This window comes from Vigna umbellata, chromosome 1 (assembly GCF_029865625.1).
Source record: "Vigna umbellata cultivar VRB3 chromosome 1, Vumbellata_1.0, whole genome shotgun sequence".
Classification (NCBI taxonomy): Eukaryota; Viridiplantae; Streptophyta; class Magnoliopsida; order Fabales; family Fabaceae; genus Vigna; species Vigna umbellata.
This window is the reverse complement of record NC_142165.1, coordinates 28925000-28948926: the sequence shown is the minus strand read 5'-3', so window position 1 is coordinate 28948926 and position 23927 is coordinate 28925000. Positions and strand designations below refer to the sequence as shown.

Sequence of the window (23927 nt, the reverse complement as noted above, 5' to 3'; positions counted from 1 at the left end):
AGCTTGGGCAAGCTATGTTGGGTGTTGTAAGTTTGGGTAGGCTTTGTGTTAAGACAAAATCTTCTATGTGCCTAAGCGCTCTCTTGTTTTGAAGTTTAATCAAATAACATTAAAACGAGATAATAATCTGAAAATACAAGAGCTAGAACTAGAATGCCCAATCATAGAAAATCTACACAAAAACTTAGAACTAGAATCCACAACATAGAAAAGCTTAAGAAAGCAGTTAGGATTTTAGGTAACAGAAAAACATCTAGGCTAAAACACCCAGATGCATGGCTAAATGCTATTGTGTCTAAAGAGTCTAAGAGAGTTGAAGTAAAACACTTGATGTTTATCATGCTCATCACGCTTGATGCTTATCATGCTCATCACGCTTGATGCTTATCATGCTTTCCAAGATTTCACGATTGAAAAAATGGTTAGCAAACTTCTCATATTGCTGATCCGACGAGAAAAGGTCATTGCTTGTTGGTGGTAGGGATGGTGGTAGGGATGGTGTTGGACTGTGTCGGGGGCGACGTCCAACAGTAGAAGAAGATGCCCTTTGTTTCTTGTTTGCGCGATCAACCATTACAGATTTCTTAGGGTTTTCTGAGAGAGAATAACATTGGAAGGGTACTTCAATAGTGGGCAGTTAAGAGGGGGACCAAAAGTGGGGGAAGTGAGGGACAAAAATAACTGTCACACAATGACTTTTGGCGAACAAAGTTAGGGTTTCAGTACTAGGCGGTGAGTAGGGGTTTTTATATGGACGCACCATCAGGTGTAATCGATTACAGCTTACTCGTAATCGTTTACAAGATGGTTTTTTAAGCCAATCATTCATTTTCAAACAATAGTCTGTGTTATTAATGTAATGCAATACATGTTCAGTAATAGTACTTGAGAAGGCTTTTTCATAATGTACATCAATCAATGGATAACCTTACGTTTCATGTATTGATTTAGAGAACATTTACACAACAATTTCATACTAACATGCATATAATATATATAGAAAATGGAAGTTATAAAGATCAAAGAAGGTTGTTATCTAGATTGTTATGTACAGCAGACAACAAAGACATAAACCTAGAAGAAAGCACTTCGGATAGTTGTGATACTTGGTAAGGTTGGGATCCAAATTCAATGACCTCCTGACTTTGTCTCACATGAATTGTTCTTGTCTCCTGAATCAACAAAATTACAATTAGAAAACATTTACCCAAAGTAGGTACTAAATGAAATACAAAACCAATTTATACACTCACAACTTCTTCTATGAATGATGTTGAAGTATTTTTGGATGAAGCGATTCTCCTTTTTTTAGTTTTCCTCTCAACAACTGACTTTAACCCGTTGGTGCGCGGTCGACCTTTTCATTTGACAGCTACAGGGCTGTGGACAACTACATCACCACTACAACCTGCAGTGTTGGGTACAATAGCGTTGATTGAATTGTCATACCATAGTTCACCTCCCTCACTGATGATGTTATTTGTCATGGATGAATTGGACCCAAACTTTTTAGCAAGGAAATGAGGTTATTTTTCCAAGTCATTAAAAGCAGCTTCCGATTCACAAGCTACCTCAACTATTTCATAGAATCGTTTACACAAAAATTGGTATCTTTGCATCGTCGGTTCATGATTGGAAGTACTATACGCCGCTCTAATGAGTGTGTGCCTTCTACGAATATTTTTGTTCCACCGCCATAAAACGTATTTGGAGGGCACACTGTACACATCTTCCTGACCGAATACCAATAGGGAATGATGACATATGATGCCTCTAAACTCAAATAATAGGCAAGAACAAGTGGTATTCTTTGTAAGTATATCAAATTGCACGTGATAAAATTTGTCCGCATATTTACCCTCCACATGCGCTCCTCTTTTATTGTGTAAGTGTTGAATACATTGTCTTTTACGATGTCTTTGATGAAACAATTCATCCTTGACCGAAACTCTCTTTGGACTTCCTCAAACTTTGCACGTGTGTACTATACTTGAAATTGTCTCTCCATCGGTGATTGAAAGCCACAAGCAACTGTGGTATTGAGGGAGGAGAAGTCAACTTGTATTTCTTTTTGGGCCTTCACTTTAAGGGCATTGTCGTATTGAACCATAAATTGTTGAAGTGTGGTACTAGAATTGATAAATCCATAAAAAACGTTCATTCCCTCACTTCTTTGAGTAGTCGACATACCCTCCCAAAAATGATTCTTCAAGTAACATAGTACCCATTTTTGTCTCTCCTCATGCAAATTATATAGCCATTCATTGTCTTCTAAGCCATGTTTCGTCAGTAGTTGTTCCCAACCATTCTCAAAGTCCATTGAACAACCACACTCATACACAAGCTCTTTTAGATCGCTTTTGATAGCCACATAATTTTTATACCCTTGAAATTTTTCGGGCAACTTCTTCATGATGTGCCATAAACACCACCTGTGCTTTGTATAAATAAAGACTTCTTCAATGACATTTGTCATTGCCCTACTGATGGAGAAGTGCATACCTAGCATGCAATTCCTAAGAAGATCAAAAACCTAAGGCTCATGATACCACATGAAGAAGTGCATACCTAGAGAGAATATACTAAATGACATTTAAGAGAATGGGAAAGAAATTAAAAATGGAAGAGATTAAGGAAGAGGAAACTTATGATTTGAAGATGCGCCACTTGAAGGAAGCTCCAAGATAAGCATCAATGGAGGACCGCCACTTGCTTGAGCAAGATAGGTCTGCCCAAAATAGGGACTTTGGAGACAGAATACTATCTCAAAGAAGATTGCAAAAGTGCAAATCAACTCAAAATTCAATTGATTCAAGGTAAGGTACCAAAAAGGAGACCCCTAAGCCTTCTTATATAACCTTTGGAGTGAGCTAGGATGCAAGATCTAGGAGATGTGGGACTTATGAGTGTGGAGGCCGTCCAAAGGGACTTATGAGTGTGGGAATTTTGAGTCCCACATTGCTCAATTCTCTCCACTCCAAAGGGTTTATAAGGCAACTAGTTCTCCTATAGTTCAAAACATGAAAACTACCTATGCTACCTTGCACTATGCCTAGGACGCCCATTTCCTCTCCTTTTCTTTTTAAGACCAAGCCATGGAAATTCCCACATTGCTTGTTCTTAAAGAGAAAGAAGAGTTTATAAGCGTTTATTCACAATAACTAAGAGAAAGAAATCAAAGAGGCAAATACACGCCTATGAAATCTATTATACTCTTTTTTGTGCTTTTTGTCACTCTAAAACTCTTCATTCTTGACCTATGTATGATCATATCACCTACATTGGTCGGTTATAATACCATGAGGGGCCTTGTTACCCATTGATGACAAATTTATGAACACCGAAAAACGGCGCCACAAACTTGTTTAACAATCGGCAAGTGTGACCGAATCGTATCAAGTAATAAACTCGATAAGACCAAGTATCGTTCTCCCAAAGGACTCACGGCCTAGTTTAGTTATGTGATTTGTTGATTATTTAAGAATTAAGAACGAAATAAGTGGAGTTTAATATGCAAAACAGAAAATAAACATGTATGCATGAATTTGATCAGTGGCTAAAACAAAATACAAACACTTCAATGGAATATATGGATGAGTATGTTGTTAGGGTTATCAATTTCATCTTATCCACTCTCATATACTTTAGGAATTCAACATTCTTTTCATCATTGTTAATGCCACTCTCTAAATTACCTTGCAAGAAGGCCTATCCCTAATTACGAGTTCATACGATTCCTAGCATTCCTAATAATTAGTTCTTTTAGTGCAGGAGCTTAACGGCAACCAATATACTATTGGGAGAAATTCCCCGGATCTAGACTTCCCCGTACGTTCCCGTATCGACAAAATCAATAATCATGCATTGAATGAGTTAAACAAAGCAAACATTGAGCAAAGAGGAAAAACCCTAACTAATGATGAAAGAAAGCATAGGTCTTAAATATAAGATGTAAAAACAAATTCCATATATGAGAGTTTCACAAGACTACATTGATTCCCCAACAACAATACAAGATTTAGTTCACCATATTCATGGTGAAACTAGATGAATAATAATGAAAGAATGATAGATAAAACCCTAGAAAGGTGAAGAGGTAGCCTGAGCATCCAAGATCCTCCTTCAAAGGGGTGGAAGAGAGAGTGTTTGCTTCGTTTATGCCAAAGATACAAACCCTAGGACGTCCTAAAGCTTATATACTATTCTAAAATTACAGAAAATTTAGGCTCAAGCCCATAAGTGTGCCGCTCAGCGGTAAAGTACCGCTCAGCGGTAAGTGCGTGAGTTGGTTTCTTCCCCTCAGCGACCATTTTGCCCCTCAGCGGATCCCCCGTGAGCTTCTGAGTGCCGCTCAGCGGTAAACTGCCGGCAGTTGCGGCTTCTCCTTTTGCACTTTTTGATGTCTTTTCTGATTTCATCTCTCTCCTTCTTCACTTCTTTCACCAAATTCACCTTAAAACCTGCACAAAAACACTGAAATCAAGCATAAACCTGTCCAACTCTCTTATTTCTGAAAATATGAATAAAAGCATGATTTCAAGCTAGTTTCTAAGTGTTAAAGGTTGCTTTTAGTATCAATTTCAAGCATGAAAATAACAGTTTTTCAACTGTTATCACCCATGCATCTAAGCAAACACTAGAACAACCATACAAATGAAGCAGTCTCCTCTGACGAGAGCAATCCATAACTAAGTAAAATGGAATGTTCATGATGGTTAACTCCGACAAAAGGTGCAAATCAATACGACATCACCAAAGTCTTCGCAAGCGGCTCGACTTCTCACATCTGCCCAAAAGACACTACAAATTATATTTTCTTCGTTCAATTGAATGTCATAGAAGAACTCGTTATTTAAATCTTTCATTGATGAGAAGTGATGTAGGAGGGTTTGACCATCACCATCCTTACATAACGATCTTCTATGTTGCCTAGTGTAGTTACGCGCATCTCGCTCTACGAAGTCCATATATTCAAATCCACCTGCTTGCCCGACGATGCTAAGGAAACTCTTATTAATCTGAACTCCCGCATCATCGTTGACCTCCAATGTGTGTTTAGCTTGCATGGTTAATTTTCTATTTCCAAGAATTTGTTTGGAGGTGTTTGGGCAAAGATCATGGTAGTTTCAAGTAATAGACATTGTTGTTGTCATTTTTTTTAGAAGTTATTGTACGCACAACAAATCCACATCTAATGGCGTAGTCTTTGTAAAATTTTTTGCCTTCTTCCATTGACTGAAAACAGATATGAAACGTTGGCTCCAAGTCCAAAATGTTGTCATTGTGGTCATTAATATTGGCATTACACTCAGCCACTTCGGTCACATTACTTGTGCTATTAGCCATCATAACCACCTATAGCCTGATCATATTGGAATGAAAATAAAAATAGTGATGAATCATGTACTAAAATATAGCAAAACCCACTATAAATATTTTATTTTAAAATACATTAATAGAAATCAATAATGAAAAACTTTCACCATCAACTAATACTTCATACGAAAATGGGTATCAACATATAAAAAAATGTAAAATATATTAACAGAATAAAATACATTCATATAAATGAGTAATGGAAATAAAGAAGTAGAGGTACCTACATAGGAGGATTTAGTGTGCCCTTAAATGAAGGTCAAGTGGTCCTGACCAACCTCCTCTAAAGGATTTAGTGTGCCCTTAAATGTGTTGTAAAAACTGCCAATAAAAGAATAAAGATCATGAACAAAGGATTTCTTGAGGCGTGTAGATCACTATCCTTAAAGAATTATTTGCGGTGTATTGCATAAGCCCCCAGGATCCAACAGGAACTTCTCAGAAATTTCTGAGGATATAAGAACTAGCAAGGATCTCTATAAAGAAATAAAATAAACTCAAAATATTTTTAGGGAAAGAAGAAAAGAGAAAGAATGAAACTAAGAGAAGAGAGAATGAGAGAACAATGGTTTATGATCGTGTGTTTTGGAGTGAAGGAAGTGTTCTATTTATAGAGTTGGTGAACAAGGCCCATGATCTAAAAGATCCAAAATATTTGCCAAAATATCTGCAAGAAAAATGATTTTTTTAATAAATTAAAACTTTGGCAACAACACTTATCAGACTTGCGGGACAATAACAACGTTCAAATTAAATATTTTTCAATGTTATATTCAAAACTTATAACAATCCCCCACATATTGCAAAATATATAAAACGAAAGAGAAAAGAATTTATTCTGGGTTTCACAAAATGTAATGCATCAAAACTGGTATAACAAGCTATATGAACCAGTCTTAGATCATAAAACTTAACACACAGTGTAGCTGGTATAACAAGTTATATGAACCAAAGACACTTGACTGTGTTAGAGGTTTATCAATCACAGTACACCTTCATAATCCTTGTTGTTATCGTTGTGATGCGCTTACTAGGCCATGCGCGTGCCCGGTATTCATGAGTGCTCTAGAGATCATGTCAAGATCTCATAGAAGCGGCCCTACTTGACACTCATATAGGTGATTTCATCAAGTGTATGCTGCAAATCATACACCACCCATAAGGGATATGAAGATCATTACAAACTTTGTTTAATTACAAAGTTTAACCTCTCAATAATGCAGTCTCTAGAACTTTCAGACACACCATATGAATGGACATATTTGATTTAAAATCAAATTAGTGTTATCAGAACTAACAAGTGACTTGTTTTTACCATATGAACTTTATTCATGGGATCTCCAATCACAAAGGTTGGGTTACCATCACTTGTTTGTTTGCTAGTGGCTTAAGTCCCTTCCCCTCGATGTTTCTAAGATCATATTTCTTCCCAAGGGTTTTGTCAGAGGATTCCGTTCTGACTTCACATAGTCAATGGAAATAGTTCCACTCTTTAGCAGCTGCTTCACCAAATTATGTCTCAATTGTATATGTCTATTATTTCCATTGTGATTCTTGTTTTTTTAGCTATAGCTATTGCTGATTAGCAATCAAAGTGTATTGACACTGATGGGGTTGGTTTCATTCCTAGTGGAATGTTTGCTAATGAAGAGGGATGGTAGAAGGCACAAAGTTCACGTTAAAGGGAAAATGATGAAGTATTTTGGATGAAACAAGGCTCACTTGCAAGGAAAACAAGCTACTTTGAGAAACAATGCATTCATTTGGTTAAGGAAGCATGCAAGAAATTAGCTGACAAAAAAGTACCTCTACAAGTCACTTTTCATTCCCTTATTTAATGCAAGTTGATTCAACCAAGACAAAATATTTTCTCTTTCATGGGATTGTGCCAAAAAGTTAGTGGCACGTTAATCAACAAAGCTTTGCTCATTAATTGGAACATGAAATAGGAAAAGTAATAATATTATATTATATTAGTAAACTTAAAAATTAAAATACAATTACTTGGTCCATACGTCTTTATATATGTCACACACACCCATTGGAGTGTAATCAAGTTATTCACTATATTTTGTAAGTCAATTAAAAAAAATTCAATTCTTATCAACTACTGTTATCTTCCCATACATTGTTGTAGTCACGTAAACCTGAAATTCACATTCTTGCATATTATTAAAGGATAATTATGGATGCATGGGAAGAACTTCATGTGGATGATGACGTGCTTGAAGGACTTTTGAAAAAATATATTTTGTTTATTTAGATTGTTGTTTTTTCGGGGATAGTTAAACATTTTGAAAACCACATCACATTCGCATATCTAATTAAGGGTACTGCCTTCAGGCAAGCGTTGTAGGGTGTTAATACCTTCCCTACGCGTAACCGACTCACCTAGAATTTGGTTTTCACAGACCATGCCTTATCATTTTATGGTTTTTTCGTAGTTTTCCAGAATAAACTATGGTGGCGACTCCAAATCTCTTTTTCAAACGTCATTTTTTTGGATCGTCATCTCGTCGCGATTCTGGTTGCGACACAATCATTCAAATATAAATGTTAAATGAGACACTATGATTTCTTGTTCACATGACATTGACAATTGAGGATCTCATCACTGATGGAAAATTCGAGAACGTGAATCCCCTTATCGATGCAAAAACATTACTAGTCCTGACATTTGTAGCTTGCATTGTGAAAGAGTGTAAGCCCAATGCTTTGGGAGACATGCAATTGACTATCAAGGTAATATGTGTTCCAAACTAAAACTTTTATTGTTTACGTCAACTAATGAACGATTACATGTGACCAGGATCCAACAGCGACAATGAAGGCTTCCGTACATCGGAAAGTTCTTGAAGATCCTCAATTTCGGCCAAATATCGGAGTTGGCTCCGTTTTGTTACTCAATCTTGTAACCCCTCCACTGAATACTTAAATTAAAATAAGTTTTATTTGCCTTTGATGGTGTTTTTCATATTAATTATGTATGTTCATTTAGGTACATTCCTTGAGTCCAAATGGCAGAATCCACTACCTAAATATCGCGCATCGCAACGTAGTAAAGGTTTTTGTAACTGAAATTTTCCCTCCTACAAACGACCTTGTCAAGGAAACCCCGAAACCATTGATTCGACTCCCTCTCTGGGCAGAAAACAATATGGATGACATCCTCTGGAAATTGGTTCATCCATCTCAACAACCATCATCATCCGAAGAAGTAGAGAAGAATTAGTTTGTTTATGATCTTATTCGATAATTATTTCCTAATGCAAGTGAAATTATAACTGTAATATTATTTTATGATCACTAAAATAATTTCTCGAACTACTGTAATCTTAATAACCTTAACTTCATTATTTTTTTAAGGTTCACGTACCTAGTTTTTATGTTGTTCATGTTATATTATCATTGTAATGATCTTGTTGACCTTAATGCAAATTCAATTAAATGTTTGACATTATTTTTTGTCATATATTGTTTCTTCCTGATGGAGTGGCCAAACATCACTTCCCAGAAGGAAGTCAAACTTAAACCTCCAAAACAACTGTAAACCATTGCATAAATGTGAAAATATTACAAAAATTCACTATGGTCACTGAGGTTACCACAACTGGCTCTTGCAGTAGAAGTTTTTGTACAAAAACCACTATTTCTTCGTGTAATTGTTTATGAGATAGCTGTAAACGATTACCAGGGTGTTTTTGGCCTGCACAAGCTTCAGGACATAACCCAACTTCTTCATCTCACCAACATTGGGTCTTTCCTCCATGATGGAGTGCCCAAACGTGACTTTCAAGCCAATACTCACCCTTAAACAACAAAACCATGTCTAAACCATTGGTTAAATGTCAAAAAATTCAAATTATTCACTATGGTAACTTAGGATACCATAGTTGGCTCCTGTAGAAGAAATTTATGTAAAAAACCAAGTTTTTCTTCGTGGAATCGTTTACGAGATAGCTGTAAACGATTAGCAGGGTGTTTTGGGCCTGCACAAGCTTTAGCACTTAACCCAAGTTGTTAATCTCACCAATATTAGGTCTTTCCTCCATGATGGAGTGCCCAAACATGTCTTCCCAGCCAGTAATCACCCTTAAACACAAAAAACATGTCTAAACCATTGCTTAAATGTCAAAAAATTAAAATTATTAACTATGGTCACTGTGGTTATCACAACCGGCTCCAGCAATAGACGTTTCTGTACAAAAACTAGTGTTTCTTCGTGTAATCATTTACGAGATAGATGAAAACGATTACCAAGGAGTTTTTGGCCTGCACAAGATTCAGGACTTAACCTAAGTTGTTCATCTCACCAACATTGGGTCTTTCCTCCATGATGGACTTCCCAAACATGACTTTTCCAGCCAGTACTCACCCTTAAACACCAAAAACATGTTTAAACCATTGCTTAAGTGTCAAAAAATAAAAGTTATGAATTGTGGTCACTGAGCTACCATAGTTAACTCCTGTAGTAGACGTTTCTGTACAAAAAACAAGTTTTTCTTCGTTTAATCATTTACGAGATAGCTGTAAACGATTACTAGGATGTTTTTGGCTTGCACAAGCTTCAAGACTTAAACCAAGTTTTTCATCTAACCAACATTGGGTCTTTCCTTCATAATGGAGTGCCCGAACATGACTTCCCAGCCAGTACTCACCCTTAAACACCAAAAACATGTTTAAATCATTGCTTAAATGTCAAAAAATTAAAATTATTTATTTTGGTCACTGAGGTTACAATAGTTGGCTCCTACAGTAGACGTTTCTGTACAAAAACAAGTTTTTCTTCGTGTAATCGTTTACGAGATAGTTGTAAACGATTACTAGGGTGTTTTTGGCCTGCACAAGCTTCAGGACTTAACCCAACTTCTTCATCTCACCAACATTGGGTCTTTCCTCCATGATGGACTACCCAAACATGACTTTCCCATCGAGTACTCACCCTTAAACACCAAAAACATGTCGAAACCATTGGTTAAATGTCAAAAAGTTAAAATTATTGACTATGGTCACTCAGGTTACCATAGTTGGCTCCTGTAGAAGAAGTTTATGTACAAAAACCAATTTTTTTTGTGTAATCATTTACGAGATAGGTTTAAACGATTATCAGGATGATTTTTGCCTTCATAAACTTCAGGACTTAATCCACGTTGTTCATCTCACCAAAATTGAGTCTTTCCTCCATGATGAACTGCCCAAACATGACTTTGCCAGCCAGTTCTCACCCTTAAACACCAAAAACATGTATAAACCATTGGTTCAATGTCAAAAAATTAAAATTAATTACTATGGTCATTCAGGTTACCATAGTTGGCTCCTGTGGAAGAAGTTTTTGAACAAAAACCAGATTTTCTTCGTGTAATCGTTTATGTGATAGTTGTAAACGATTACCAAGATGTTTTTAGCCTGCACAAGCTTCAGGACTTAACCCAAGTTGTTCATCTCACCAACATTAGGTCTTTACTCCAGCATGGAGGGCCCAAACATGACTTCTCAGCCAGTACTCACCCTTAAACACCAAAAACATGTGTAAACCATTGGTTAAATGTTAAAAAATTAAAATTATTCACTATGGTCACTCAGGTTACCACAGTTGGCTCCTGCACTAGATTTTTATGTATTAAAATCACTTTTTCTTCGTGTAATGGTTTACGAGATAACTATAAACGATTACCTACATGTTTTTGGCCTGCACAAGCTTCAGGACTTAACCCAAGTTGTTCATCTCACCAATAATGTTTCTTTCCTCCCTCACCCATTGAACAAGTTCATGCATTGTATTCATTACCTCACCCATTGAACAAGTTCATGCATTGTATTCATTACCACACATTTGTCTTCAACTCACCTAAATTGATACCAAACCAAGACATAAACAACCTCAAATAATCAATGTAATCATTGAACATAATCATCCATTAAGAAAGTGACGTTGCACATTACTTAGTCATCAAAACATAACCAACATAAATGAAATAACATTGCAGATTAAGTATTCATGAAAGGTAACATTATATTGCACTAAAAAAAACGAAAATTACCGACGGCCCATTATAGACGATCCTTAGGCAGTGGGTAATTTAGTGGTGATTTTAATTAGCGACGAGCCTAGGCCGTTGGTAAGTATCAGGGTAGATTAAAACCAAAGTTTCTGATTTCCCTCTCCCATTTTGAGCTTGTCGACCAAAAGCCCTATTTCCCTCTCCCCTACCAATCGTTTCCTCAGGCGCATTGTCTCACTATAACGGTTGTTCTCAGGCGTAAGTGCGTCATCCTTTCTTCCCGCATTGTCATCCTTCATTCAGTCGTGGTAGTGAGGCGGTACAACGGTAGTCGTTGACGGTGTGAGGACGGGTTGGTGACTGAGTGATTCTCCTGGAAGGGTGTTGGTGGATGGTGATTGGGGAATTTATTGCGGTTGCCGTGGAGTAGGGAGGGTGTTGCCGCTGCTTTGTTGCGTTGAGGGATTGTAGTAAGGGTTAGTATGTTCTATTCATGTGAATTCTAGCTTTGGCGCTTGGTCCTTAATTGATTGCTTTTTGTTTTCCTGCTTCCAATTCCTTGTAAGTCATTCTATATTGGATTGTGGCTGTGGCACTAGGGGTCGTGCTTCGTGGATAGCGTGATGAGGGCATTGCGGTGGTGACATGTTGTGGATGCTGCGTTGAGTGGTCGAGGTGTACTGGTCTATTGGGGTTGAGGCTGCCATTGTAGAGGTTGTTGTCGAGCTCTTTAGTAGGTTTGCTAACTTCCACCACTCCATAACTGCATTTCTGGTACCTTTCAGGTGTTTTGAGCATGCTGATTTGAGCTCTTTATCCAAATTCTCTGTTGCCACTAGGCTTAAGTTATGACTAGGGTTTCTGTTTTGTTGGATTTAGAATAGTGTGTCCCATTCATCGTATAGGAATTGGCATATATGATCACTTTCTTCATTGTTTTTGACAAAAAAAAAATTGAAATTAGTGCAAAAATTGCTTCTAAGTTTGGACATGTTCTCTGTAATATTGTGTTGATAAATTTGAAGAATTGTACAAGCCTTAGCAGTCTTCCAAGAGAGATATATTAGTTTAAATCTTTGAAAACTCTCATCCTATCCGGTTGTAAGAAGATTGACAAATTTGAAGACGATATAGTGGAGATGAAATCCTTGACAACTCTAATTGCTAAAAACGTTGTTGTGAAAGTTCCCTTTTCAATAGTATGTTCCAAAAGCATTGAATATCTTTTTCCATGTGGGTTTGAAGGATTATCCCATGATGTTTTACCATCTATTATTTGGTGCTGGTTGTCACCGACAATGAATCCCCTGTCTAGTAGTCTTCCGTTATGTGGCATATCAGCATCTCTAATTTCCATGAATATGAAAAACATTGATTTGGGTGACCTAGCACCGGTTCTTACCAACCTTTTAAATCTTCGAAGTGTTTGGGTGCAATGTGACACGGAGTTTCAAATAATTAAACAAGTGAGAAAAATTTTGAATGACGTACGATGGGTACATTTCACTGAGTTAGGAATAAGATCCTGTACATCAGAAATTTCAGACAATTCCTTGAGATCTTATTTGATTGGAATTGGAAGCTACCAAGAAGAAGACTTCAATACTCTTAACAAGAGCATATCTAAGGTTCCTTCTTTTTCTATTTGTCTACTTCCCTTCGCTATTAGTTTTAGGTATTACTTAAGAGAACATGAAACAATTCTAGGTATCTAAAGGAAACTTCAATACTCACCTTAGCACTTTTTCCCTTCCATAATATCAACAAAACTTCATTTAAAAATTGCATGTAATAATTCTCAAGAAGCTATCTGGTTTCCATTTCCTCTTGCTACTCTTGCTTTGTGTTTCTTGTAATATGAGTTAAGAGATGTTGTTTCTTAGTCAAAACGAGTATTGTCTTGTGGTTCGTCTGATTATAGCATTATGCTTCATTAGTCTTTTTCCTGCTCTTGTGTGTCTAGTTTCATGTTGTGAAAGTCCTTATTACTTTTTAAGTAAAATAAAGTAAAGTTTAGACCCCTTGAAAGAAGAAATAATTGAGTGCGAGAAAGAGTCCTTGTTATTTTCGAAAAGAAATAATGGGAATTTCTTTTCTTTCCCTTTTGGCAACAAAAGACTTGTATGACATAAGCATAAATTGATCCTAATGAACTCCTATTGATTTATATTTAACAAAACTAGGAACCAAATTTGTTTTAAATTACTACTATAGTTGTGCTTTCATGTATGACATACATCGTGATGTTCTGAAACATGCCTCTTTGTAATTTGAAAGACAAATTTAGGGTTGAAGAAGTACATTTGAATAGCACAATTGGATAAATGAGTGATTAAGATATTCTGTTGATGTTGTAGGAATTGGCAACCAGTGGATCTTGTCATGTTTTTCTGAATTGACAAGGATAGAATAAAGCATAGAGAATAACATAATTTATATAAATCTTCTTTGCTTAATATATTGATACGTGTATTAAGGATAAAATTATATAAATATATGAAATTCTGAAATAGATAATTCTTTAATATATTGATAGAATTTAAGAATGCTATTTTAGCAAATTTGAAATCAGAGTTTTTTGTGAGAATAAAGAAGTTATTCAAAATCTTCTACTTCTGCTGCTTGCTTGAAAGCAGAAACTCTTGCTTCTAAGGATAAATCGTACCCCTGCCGAATTTTACTTAGTTCTTGCTTTGCAACATCAAGTTCTGTAACGACAGAGGCATAACTTTTAACTGCAGTTTCTAACTCTTCTTTTCATGAACCATTGGTTCCATGAAGATCACCACACTTTTCTTCTTTAAGCTGTTTTGCCCGACTTTTTGAAACATCTGTTGATTGTATTGCTGATTCTCTTGATTTGATTTGCACCTTTTATCTGTTGCAGCTCTTTATCCATCCTCTCAATAGACTCATTCAGATAAACATTCTCAATGATGTCCAAAATATACAATATTGGTATTTCCTCTTGCTTGGTTCCTTTGTCATGTCCATCACATGAATCAATCTGAAAAGCCCCACACACTTGATGAATAGCCATTTAAAGCTTTCTAATTTCATTTAACAAAACATTTTCTTTGTCTAATATGTTGTCCATGCACACCACACTCTCTCTCTGCTGCACCATCCACTATACGAATGTCAATTCTCTCTCTCTCTCTTCCTTCTTCAATTTCATCTGACCACATTATGGATGCATAATAGTGTGTTTGTATATATCTATCACAATTTTCAACTGAATCAATAAACTGAAGATACCAAATATGAAATTTTAACAACCAAATCTAGAAATAAACATAATAAATTCAACACCTATGCATGAAAGTAACTGACAGAGCTTCAGTAATAATTGCTCGAAGACTTCTTAGAATCTAGTGCAAAACATATAGTCAAAAGAGAAATGCTAAATCCTCCGAAACCTAAACAACTTTAACATAACCTGGTATACCTAAGAATGGTAGCTTAAATTGTAGTCAATAACTTGCCATTCAAAATTGTTTCTTCTATCTTAAAATATTTTTAACTAGAGAAATACTAAATCATCTTTAAAGATTATGTCAGTAATCCTACTTCATCCTAATTATTTTTGGAGGAAAGGGATGACGAAAGGAAAGTTTAGAGACTCTAAATATTAAATGGACGTGCATTTTTTGTCTTTCTTCACTCTTTATGTAATTAGAAGTGTCTTCATTTTATATACTTGGTTATGTTTCATTGCTATAGTAGTTCCTTAAATCATTTTTTCTATTTTAATTTGACATGGTACTAATTAATTTTTGCATTTGAACAGGTTTTTAGAAGTAAGATAAAGAAAAAATTTGAATATTTTTATAGTAATCAGATGAAGGATTCTTTCATAACAATACAAGAATCTATTAGTTTTTTTTATAAGAGCTTCATTATATAGGACAAATAACAAAGAATTAGCTGATGAAATATGGAATTAGAAGATGGCAGACAAAATGCACTTTTCTATTTAAATCAACGTCGCAATCATGCAATGTCATAGTAAACCATATTTAATTTTCCTAGTTTGGTAGTATTATTAAAACTTGAAAACAATTGAGACAGGTTCATGTTGGGCCAGGTGCCATGATACCAATTTCATTTCAGTTAGGATAACAACCCAGAGAAGACTTTAAGTCAATTTAGCATTACATTATGTGGATGTCCAAAATATGACTGACAGTCCTGTTCCACTAGCAAATTAGCACATGACCAAAAATAGTTCTTACAATTAAGTGACATCATACATTCACACTATAAAATTCATTTAATTAAGTTTACTCATGCTACAAAATTGATTTCATAAAACTTAACAATCTCTTGAATGGGAAGACTACAAATTCTAAATGAGAGAGCAAAGGAAAAAACTTAGTTATGAATTAAACCAACTATAAATAGGAAGAGTACATATTCTTTTAGAGCATTCCTTAGGATTCAAATTTTGTGCCAGCTGTTCTAAATAACTTGTTTCTTGTTTGTCTTTTTGACTATCCTGGTTTTGTCTCAACTATATGTAAAAGTTGTTATGTTGTTCCTAATTGAGCTTTAATTGCTTTCTTTATCTGATCTAGAGTTGATCTTTAGGAGTTAGTCTATTGTGTTGTTCCTTACCTTGTTGCTTGATTCTTTTTAGTGGTTGCAACCAATTATCATTGCATGAAAAATCAATTTCTTGTTTGATATGATTATTGGAATGAGCTGAAGTAGATATTTTAATATTGTTTGATCATAATAAAAACATTTCTAAGTCTGATTGTGTTGTTCCCTTATACAACTTGTTGTAGAAATTTGTTATCAAATGTGCAACCCACCAGCCATTAGTCTTCTGAATGTGATTGTGGAGCTACTTCTTGACCAAATTTGGTTTGTCAATAGATAATTAAATAACTATTGTGATTGTGTATATTTATTGTGTACTAGACTGTTTGAACTAGCTTACTTTGAAATGATGGGATGACTTGTTTTTAGATGCTTTATTTTATCTTGAAACTGAGCAAGACATAGGTGGAGACTTGTGGGCTAAGAATATGTAGTGTTGATGTCAAATCCTATGGTAGTACCTACATGTGTAAGTATTTGTAAGTACTCTATAAAAGAGGACTTCATTACAGTAATAATACTCAGCATGACCCTTATTGCATGCCTATGACTGTAGTCAATGTGTAAGTACTCTATAAAAGAGGACTTCACTACAATAATAATACTTAGCATGACCCTTATTGCATGCCTATGACAGTAGTCAATGTGTAAGTACTCTATGAAAGAGGACTTCACTACAATAATAATACTTAGCATGACCCTTATTGCATTCCTATGACAGTAATATTCAAATTGCCTTCCATGTTCAACTTAAGTAGTAATAGGTTTATTACTTATGTCACATGGAGTGTTGCTATTTTGGCTAAGTTTTTGTTTGTTTGGCTTGTCACAGAACATAACACATTTTCCCAATCATCGTGGATGGATGTACGACCGTTGTTATAGCGGAAGGAGAGGTTTGAAGGAAGCTTTTGTCCTTGGAGTTTATGAGTTTATGGAGACGGCTCGATGATATGAATATTATGCTCTTGATGGAGGGATTCAATGCCTATGCATCAAGTGTGAATGTACAAGGATTTTGAAAGATGAAGTCGTCAAAGTTCCCCTATACCAAAAAGGGTTCATGCCAAATTACAAGGTTTGGACATTTCATGGTGAAGAAATGCCTTCTACATCCACTCCTCATGAAAATTGACCTGCATCAGGTTCGAATACTATTGTACATACATATGAGATAGATCAATTTACCTATATACAAGAGATGGTAGACAATGCTCTTCGTCGACATGCTGAACAAGAAGCAGATGATAGTCCTGATGAAGAGTCTCCAAATGAAAGCACTCTAAGGTTTTACAATCTCTTGGTTGAGCCAAACCAACCTGTATTTGAAGGTTCATCTGAGTCAAAATTGTCAGTGTGCATTAGACTCATGACTAGTAAATCTAATTGGAATGTTCCCAAACAAGCGTTCGACTTCTTTACAAAATTGGTGTTACATCTAACACCACCAAACAATTCTTTGCCGAAGAATTATTACGAAGCCAAAAGATGTGTTTCAAAGTTGGGATTGGAAGCGAAGAAGATTAATTGTTGTATGAATGGATGTATGCTTTTCTATGACAACGACAATGGAAAAAATGATGCATCGTTGGTGGAATGCAAGTTTTGTGGTGTAACAACCGGAATCGCGACGGGAAGAGCGACGAGTTTTGAAAAGAGATTTTGGAGTCGCCACCATAGTTTATTCTAGAAAACTACGGAAAAACCATAAAATGATAAGACATGGTCCACGAAAACCAGGTTTTGGGTTCGGGAGTCGGTTACGCGTAGGGAAGGTATTAGCACCCTACAGCGCCTGCCCAAAGGCAATACCTTTAACTAAATACGCGAATGTGATGTGGTTTTTAAAATGTTTAACTATCCCCTAAAATAAAATTCTAAATAAACAAAATATATTTTTTTAGTTTTTTGTGCCCGACAAGGATTGACCTTGCTCCTACGTATTCTCATTCAAAATGAGAAATCAGGGTTACGTAGTTCTTTTAGAACCTTTGTTGGAAATTTTGTTTAGAAAATTGTTTAAGAATTTTGTTGGGAAATGATTTTAAATTTGTTTTGAAATGATTTTGGATTTTTGAGAAGCGAACCTGACAAGGACTAGCCTTGCTCCTACGTATCTCCACTTTTGATGGAGAATCAAGGATCACGTAGTTCTGGCTGAAAGGTTGATTGTTGTTTGAAGATGTGAATGATTTATATTTTGGTATTTTTTAAGAAAAAGAAGGTGAAAAGGTTTTTTTAGCACAAGGACGATGCGAGCGATCACACATGCGCTTAACCCTTTAAGACATTTTTATAATTTATTTGAGAAAGAGAAAAGGTTTTTAGCACAAGGACGATGCGAGCGATCACACATGTGCTTATCCCTTTAAGACATATTTTTATAATTTATTTGAGAAAGAGAAAAGGTTTTTAGCACAAGGATGATGCGAGCGATCACACGTGTGCTTAACCTTCAAAACGTATTTTTTTGTAATTTTTTAGAACAGAAGAAGAAAAGGTTTAAGCAGAAGGACGATGCGTGCGATCACACATGTGCCTAACCTTGAAAACGTATTTTTTTTGTAATTTTATTTAAGAAAGAAGAAAAGGTTTTTAGCACAAGAACGACGCGAGCGGTCACACGTGTGCTTAAACCTTTAAAATGTATTTTTTGTAATTTTTTATAAGAAAGAAGAAGAGGTTTTTAGCACAAGGACGACGCGAGCGGTCACACGTGTGCTTAAACCTTTAAAATATATTTATTTCATTTTAGAAAAGAAGAAGAAAAGGTTTTAGCACAAGCACGACGTGTGCGATCACACATGTGCCTAAACCTTTAAAATATTTTATTATTTTAGAAAAGAAGAAGAAAAGGTTTTAGCACAAGGACGATGCGTGCGATCACACATGTGCCTAAACCTTTAAAATATTTTATTATATATTTTTTTTAGAAAAGAAGAAGAAGGTTTTAGCATAAGGACGATGTGTGCGATCACACATGTGCCTAAACCTTTAAAATATTTTTGTAAATTTTGTATATATATATATATATATATATATATATATATATATATATATATAAATATTTTATTTTTTATGTATTATTAAATATGTATTTTAAAATAAATAGATGTTTAGAATAAATAAATAAAATAAAATAAAAACAAAAAAAACAAAACAATAATAAAAATAATAAAATAAAAAACAAATAGAATAAGATAAATAAGGGAACAAAATAAAATAAATAAAGAAAAGCAAATAAATAAATAAGTAATAAAAATAAAACAAATAGTAGGGGGTGCCTAAATGAGAAACGGAGTGTCTAAACTATATTTTTCTTTGTAAATGCACTGGGCCAAAACCCAAGCTGAAAGGGGGTGAAGAAGTGAGAATAGGGGTACAGGCAAGAAAGGAATTTTGTTTCTTTTGTTATTATTCTTTAAGAACAGAATGGGCCTGAGCCCAGGCCAGGAAAAACGTGTGGGGGTGCACGGGTGAAAAACGGGGTTGCGCGAAGGAGAAAGGTTTTTTTTTCTTGGTCTTGGCCTGGCCCGAGGATGTATGGGGGTGCGCGGGTAAAGAATGGGGGTTGCTCAAAGGAGAAAGCATTTTTTTTTTGCTTGGGCTTGGCCTAACACTGGCCCAAGGATGTATGGGGGTGTGCGGGTGAAGCATGGGGGTTGCGCAAAGGAGAAAGCGTTTTTTCTTGGGCTCGGCCTCGCATTGGATCCGGGGGTGGTTTGCCTAACCTAGAATTTCATAGGGGTTCAGGAGGCTCAATCTCATTCCCCACTCCCTCAGCTCACACACTCTCCAAAGACCCAAGGTCTCTTGCTCTGCGCATAAGCTCACCGCCGCCTCTGCCAGAGCCGGCCATCGTCGTCTCAGCCAGAACACGCCTTGGCCTCGCCGGCGACAACTCGCGCCACCAGACCCACTGCTGACCGCGGCACCACTGCCTTCTCTCCCTCGTTTCTCTCGCACTAGCCTAGGGTTGAGGCTTTTCCACCTTGGGCACCGCCTGCCGCCGCCTCTCTTCCGCCGTCGTCAGGAGTCGCCGCCACAGAAACGCCTCCCCCAAGATCGTCGCTACAATGCCCTCGTCTCTTCCATCATCGCTGCTGGGTTCCCCCTCAACAGCCCAGGCCGCGGGAACTCAACGTCGTCGCGCCATCACCTTCCCGGAGCTACTGCCGTTTACGGCGTCCAACCCTCTCTTTCCCTACTCGTGAACGACAAATACGCACTCCCTGGGATGAGTTCTTCCTGATCCTACCGAGACCAGCCGCTGCCGGTGAGGTTACTGGGGTCCCTATGTTGAGAGGGTCGCACCTCACACAAAATTTGTTTGCAAAATTAATGCAGTATATTACTAGGAAGTGACTCCTAGGTCGTCTCTCAAGGACCAAATGTGGTTCGAGTCTCAAGTTAAACACGTAGTGGGGGGTTGTTAAGAGTTTGAATGCAAACAAAAATGTAAAAACGGTTTCAAATACAAAATTAAATCTAATGGTCACTACTAACATTATAACTAAAATATCACAATCAAGCAAAATAGACAAGATTAAAATGAACAGAAACGATAAACTGAACAATGCAATAGATAAGTGTCCAAAGCAATTAAGGCCAATAAAATGCAAAGCTGAAACAAATGGCAAACGGCGTGAATAAATTCAAATGCAATAAGCTAAAAAAAATAAGGACACGTTGTAGCTTGGAATGAAATTAAATGCAAGGTTACGTGAACAAATTGAATGCATAAAGCAAATTCACAAGCAGCAGGAAACAAAAATGAAACCTAATAAATGAAGTGCCACGAAAAAGTAAAATAACTAAATTAGAAAACATTATCATGGTTGGCAGCTGGAATTAATGCAACAAGTAAGCTAATAAATTAAAAGCACAAACAATGTCACATCTTCTTCACGTGGCTTCACACCGCTGGTGCCTCCTACGTGCTCTCCTCTCTCATCCATTCTCGGGCAGCACAAATTAAAGGAAAGAAAGAAAACTCCAAAATGTTGAATCACCATTTTCTACTTCAGCATAAATGAATGTCCATTTTCTCAAAGAAAAATGAATCACCAGACCGTGCACTACTCAAATGACTCATCCCCTTGTGCTCTCAACTATCAAAATCACCCGTAACCTTCCATATCTCAATCTCCGTTCTTCCTCTTTTTCTTTTCTACTGTGGCGGCTGCACGCACCCCCCTGCTCGTTGCCCTCCAACCAGTTTTCTCTCCAAGAATTTCAGCCAAAATAATCACTCCGTGAGGGTGGCGGCTCCCACGCACGTCCCGCTTTTTCCAAGCCAAAAAAACGTGAACTTAAAATGTCCTCTTCCTAGGTTGCAGCAGGGGTCCAGGTGCTGGACGTTCTTCTGGACCAGCCCGTGACACCATATTCTTCTCCAAGCACCTCCCTTTTTGCTGCCAGCGTGTGGGCCAGGTGTGTTGAACGCTTCTTCCTTCAAGGATGAGGCTGTAGTGTGCTTCCTGGACGCTAGACAAATGTGGGATGTGGAAGCTGCTGGACTTTTTTTTGTTCTCCCCGTGCACACCCCAAGCTGCTGGGAATTGAAGAAACATGTTGGGCCGTGGTGATTGCTGATGCTCTCTCCTTGGACGCGTGCTGCTACAATTGAAGGTCGTCGTGGACGTATGTCCTCTCTTCGAAGCGTTTCCAGCCCAAAAGAACGTGGACGTGTTGCTGCTTCCAGAATGAAGATAGCTGGGCCTGCTGCTTGCTAGACGTCACCCCAATGTTCGTAGCCCGTGCTGGATGCCACGTGAAGTCCCTTGCTCAAGATGGAAAAACCGAGAGCTTCCAAGCCTGCTGCTGCTTTTTTTTTAGAAAGTCCATCTCCATGTGCAACTCCTAAAATGAAATCTGCACCTCCTTTGCATGTTGCAATAAAATCAACACTTTATTTTTTTATTGTCCTCCAAATGTTTCAAATGTTCCAAAATTTTCCCTGCAATTAATAATGCGAATAATTAGCTCAAATAATTCAAATTAATTAAAATTAGAATTTCTGATCAAATTAAGCACAATTAGTAAAAACGGAAAAATACTGGACGTTTTAGCACAATTCCCTGATTAATTCTAGCACACTAAACTAAGTGAAGTGAATAAAATATTGACTCATCACCCTACAACTTTCGAATGAGGAGGAAAGTGGTTGTGTGTGCCTCCTTTTTTAGATTGGACAAGAATGAATGAAAGTGGGGATTGGTGTTGAATGGTTGATGGCGATGGTGGATGGCACAGTGGCAAATTCTGGCTTTGATTCAGTGAAGGTAAAGTACGAGCTTGTGTTTGGGTGCTGGAAATTGGTCATTGTTCTTGGTTGTGGCTTTGTGCAATGCAGGTTGAGGATGATGGTGTTATACGTGAGTTGGGATGGAGGTTCTAATGGGTGAATGGAGTGGTTCCGGTGAAGATGATACTGGCTCTATTGCTTTTTTGTTGTGATTGTTCTTTGTGAGTATCCTGTTTACTGTTTCAATTTCAACGTTGATGGTTGGAAATGGGCAGAGGCATGAAAGCCTATTTTTGATCGAATCTTGAGTAGATGGACGCTTGGAGGAGAGAAACGGAACAAAAGAAATGGATAGGAGTGGGTCTGGGGAGGATGATGATGACCGATAACAGTGAACATAAACCAATATCCACAACACTAAGAACACATTCAACGACAGTCATACGCAAGCCTAGCAACTTCAACAGAGATATGTGCAAGAGCAAGCAAACAACTCACTAAAATAACATTACTTATCTCTCGAAGATCCGCTTGCTATGGTCAACCTTGCGTCTCCAATGAATCCCCTTCTCCCTTGAGTGGCTGACTTCTCCCTTCTCTTTGCTGTGAATAATGTCTCTTGTTCTTCTTTGCAGGTGCCAATGGTGAAGGTCCGAGAGACAGTGTGTGAAATCCTTCTCCTCTTTTCTCTCCAAAACCAGAAAAAATAAAACCTCCCTCTTCTCTCTCTCTGTGTGTTTTGTACAATTCTCTTTGCCACCAAATCACTCCGTACCCAATTCCGAATCCTCCAAATCGCCTCTGCCATTACCCCGCTGCAGAAACGGTTTTCTGCCTCTCACCCTCCAACACGTACTTTTACTTTTCCTTTCATATGTTTTTCACTAAAGACAAAAACGCCCCCCTTTTTAATTCTCTTCTTTTCTTTTCCTTTTTTTAATTATATTAAAATAAAGAAAAGGTAATAACTAAAAAACCAAAAACTAAAAACTAAAATATATACACATAAAAGAAAGATAGAATAAAATAAACTAATAATAAAAAATTGAAATGAAGAAAAAATAAATAAATAAAAAAAATGAAGATAATAAAATAAAAATAAAAATAAAAATAAGAATAAAATAAAAATAAAAATAAAAATAAAAATAAAAATAAAAATAAAAAAATAATAATAATAATAAAAAAAAAGGTAAATAATAAAACATAGGAGAAAAGCCTATGGTAAAGCCAAAAATCAATCCGGACGAAATTTGGTATTGACATGTGGCCATACTCGATTTCAGACATTGCATCCAGGACGGAGGCAAAAAAAACCAATTTCATTCAAATCTATGTTCTATTTTTTGATCATTTCAAGATTACAAAGGATGTTCGCTTCAATGCAAACAGCAGAACACATGACATGGCATGATGGTAACAAAAGTGAAGGAGTGTTGCGTCATCCTTCTGATGGGTTTACTCCGTACATTCAGGCGTCTGCATCACCATATTCATGTTGGCCGGTGATTGTTACCCCATACAATCTTCCACCTGAGATGTGTATGACAAAGCCTTACATGTTTTTAACGTGTATAATACCAGGTCCATCTAATCCTAAATCAGGGATTGATGTTTATTCAGAGCCTTTGATTGATGATTTGAAGAAGCTGTGGAGCAGTATTTGGACGTATGATGTATCAAGGAAGCAAAATTTTCTT

At 36.7% G+C, this 23927-nt stretch overlaps 1 pseudogene; it reads left to right on the top strand.

Moving 5' to 3' along the window:
• Positions 1-12295: 12295 nt before the first annotated feature.
• LOC124824440 (uncharacterized) lies at positions 12296-13777 on the top strand (annotated as a pseudogene).
• The last annotated feature ends 10150 nt before the right edge of the window (positions 13778-23927 follow it).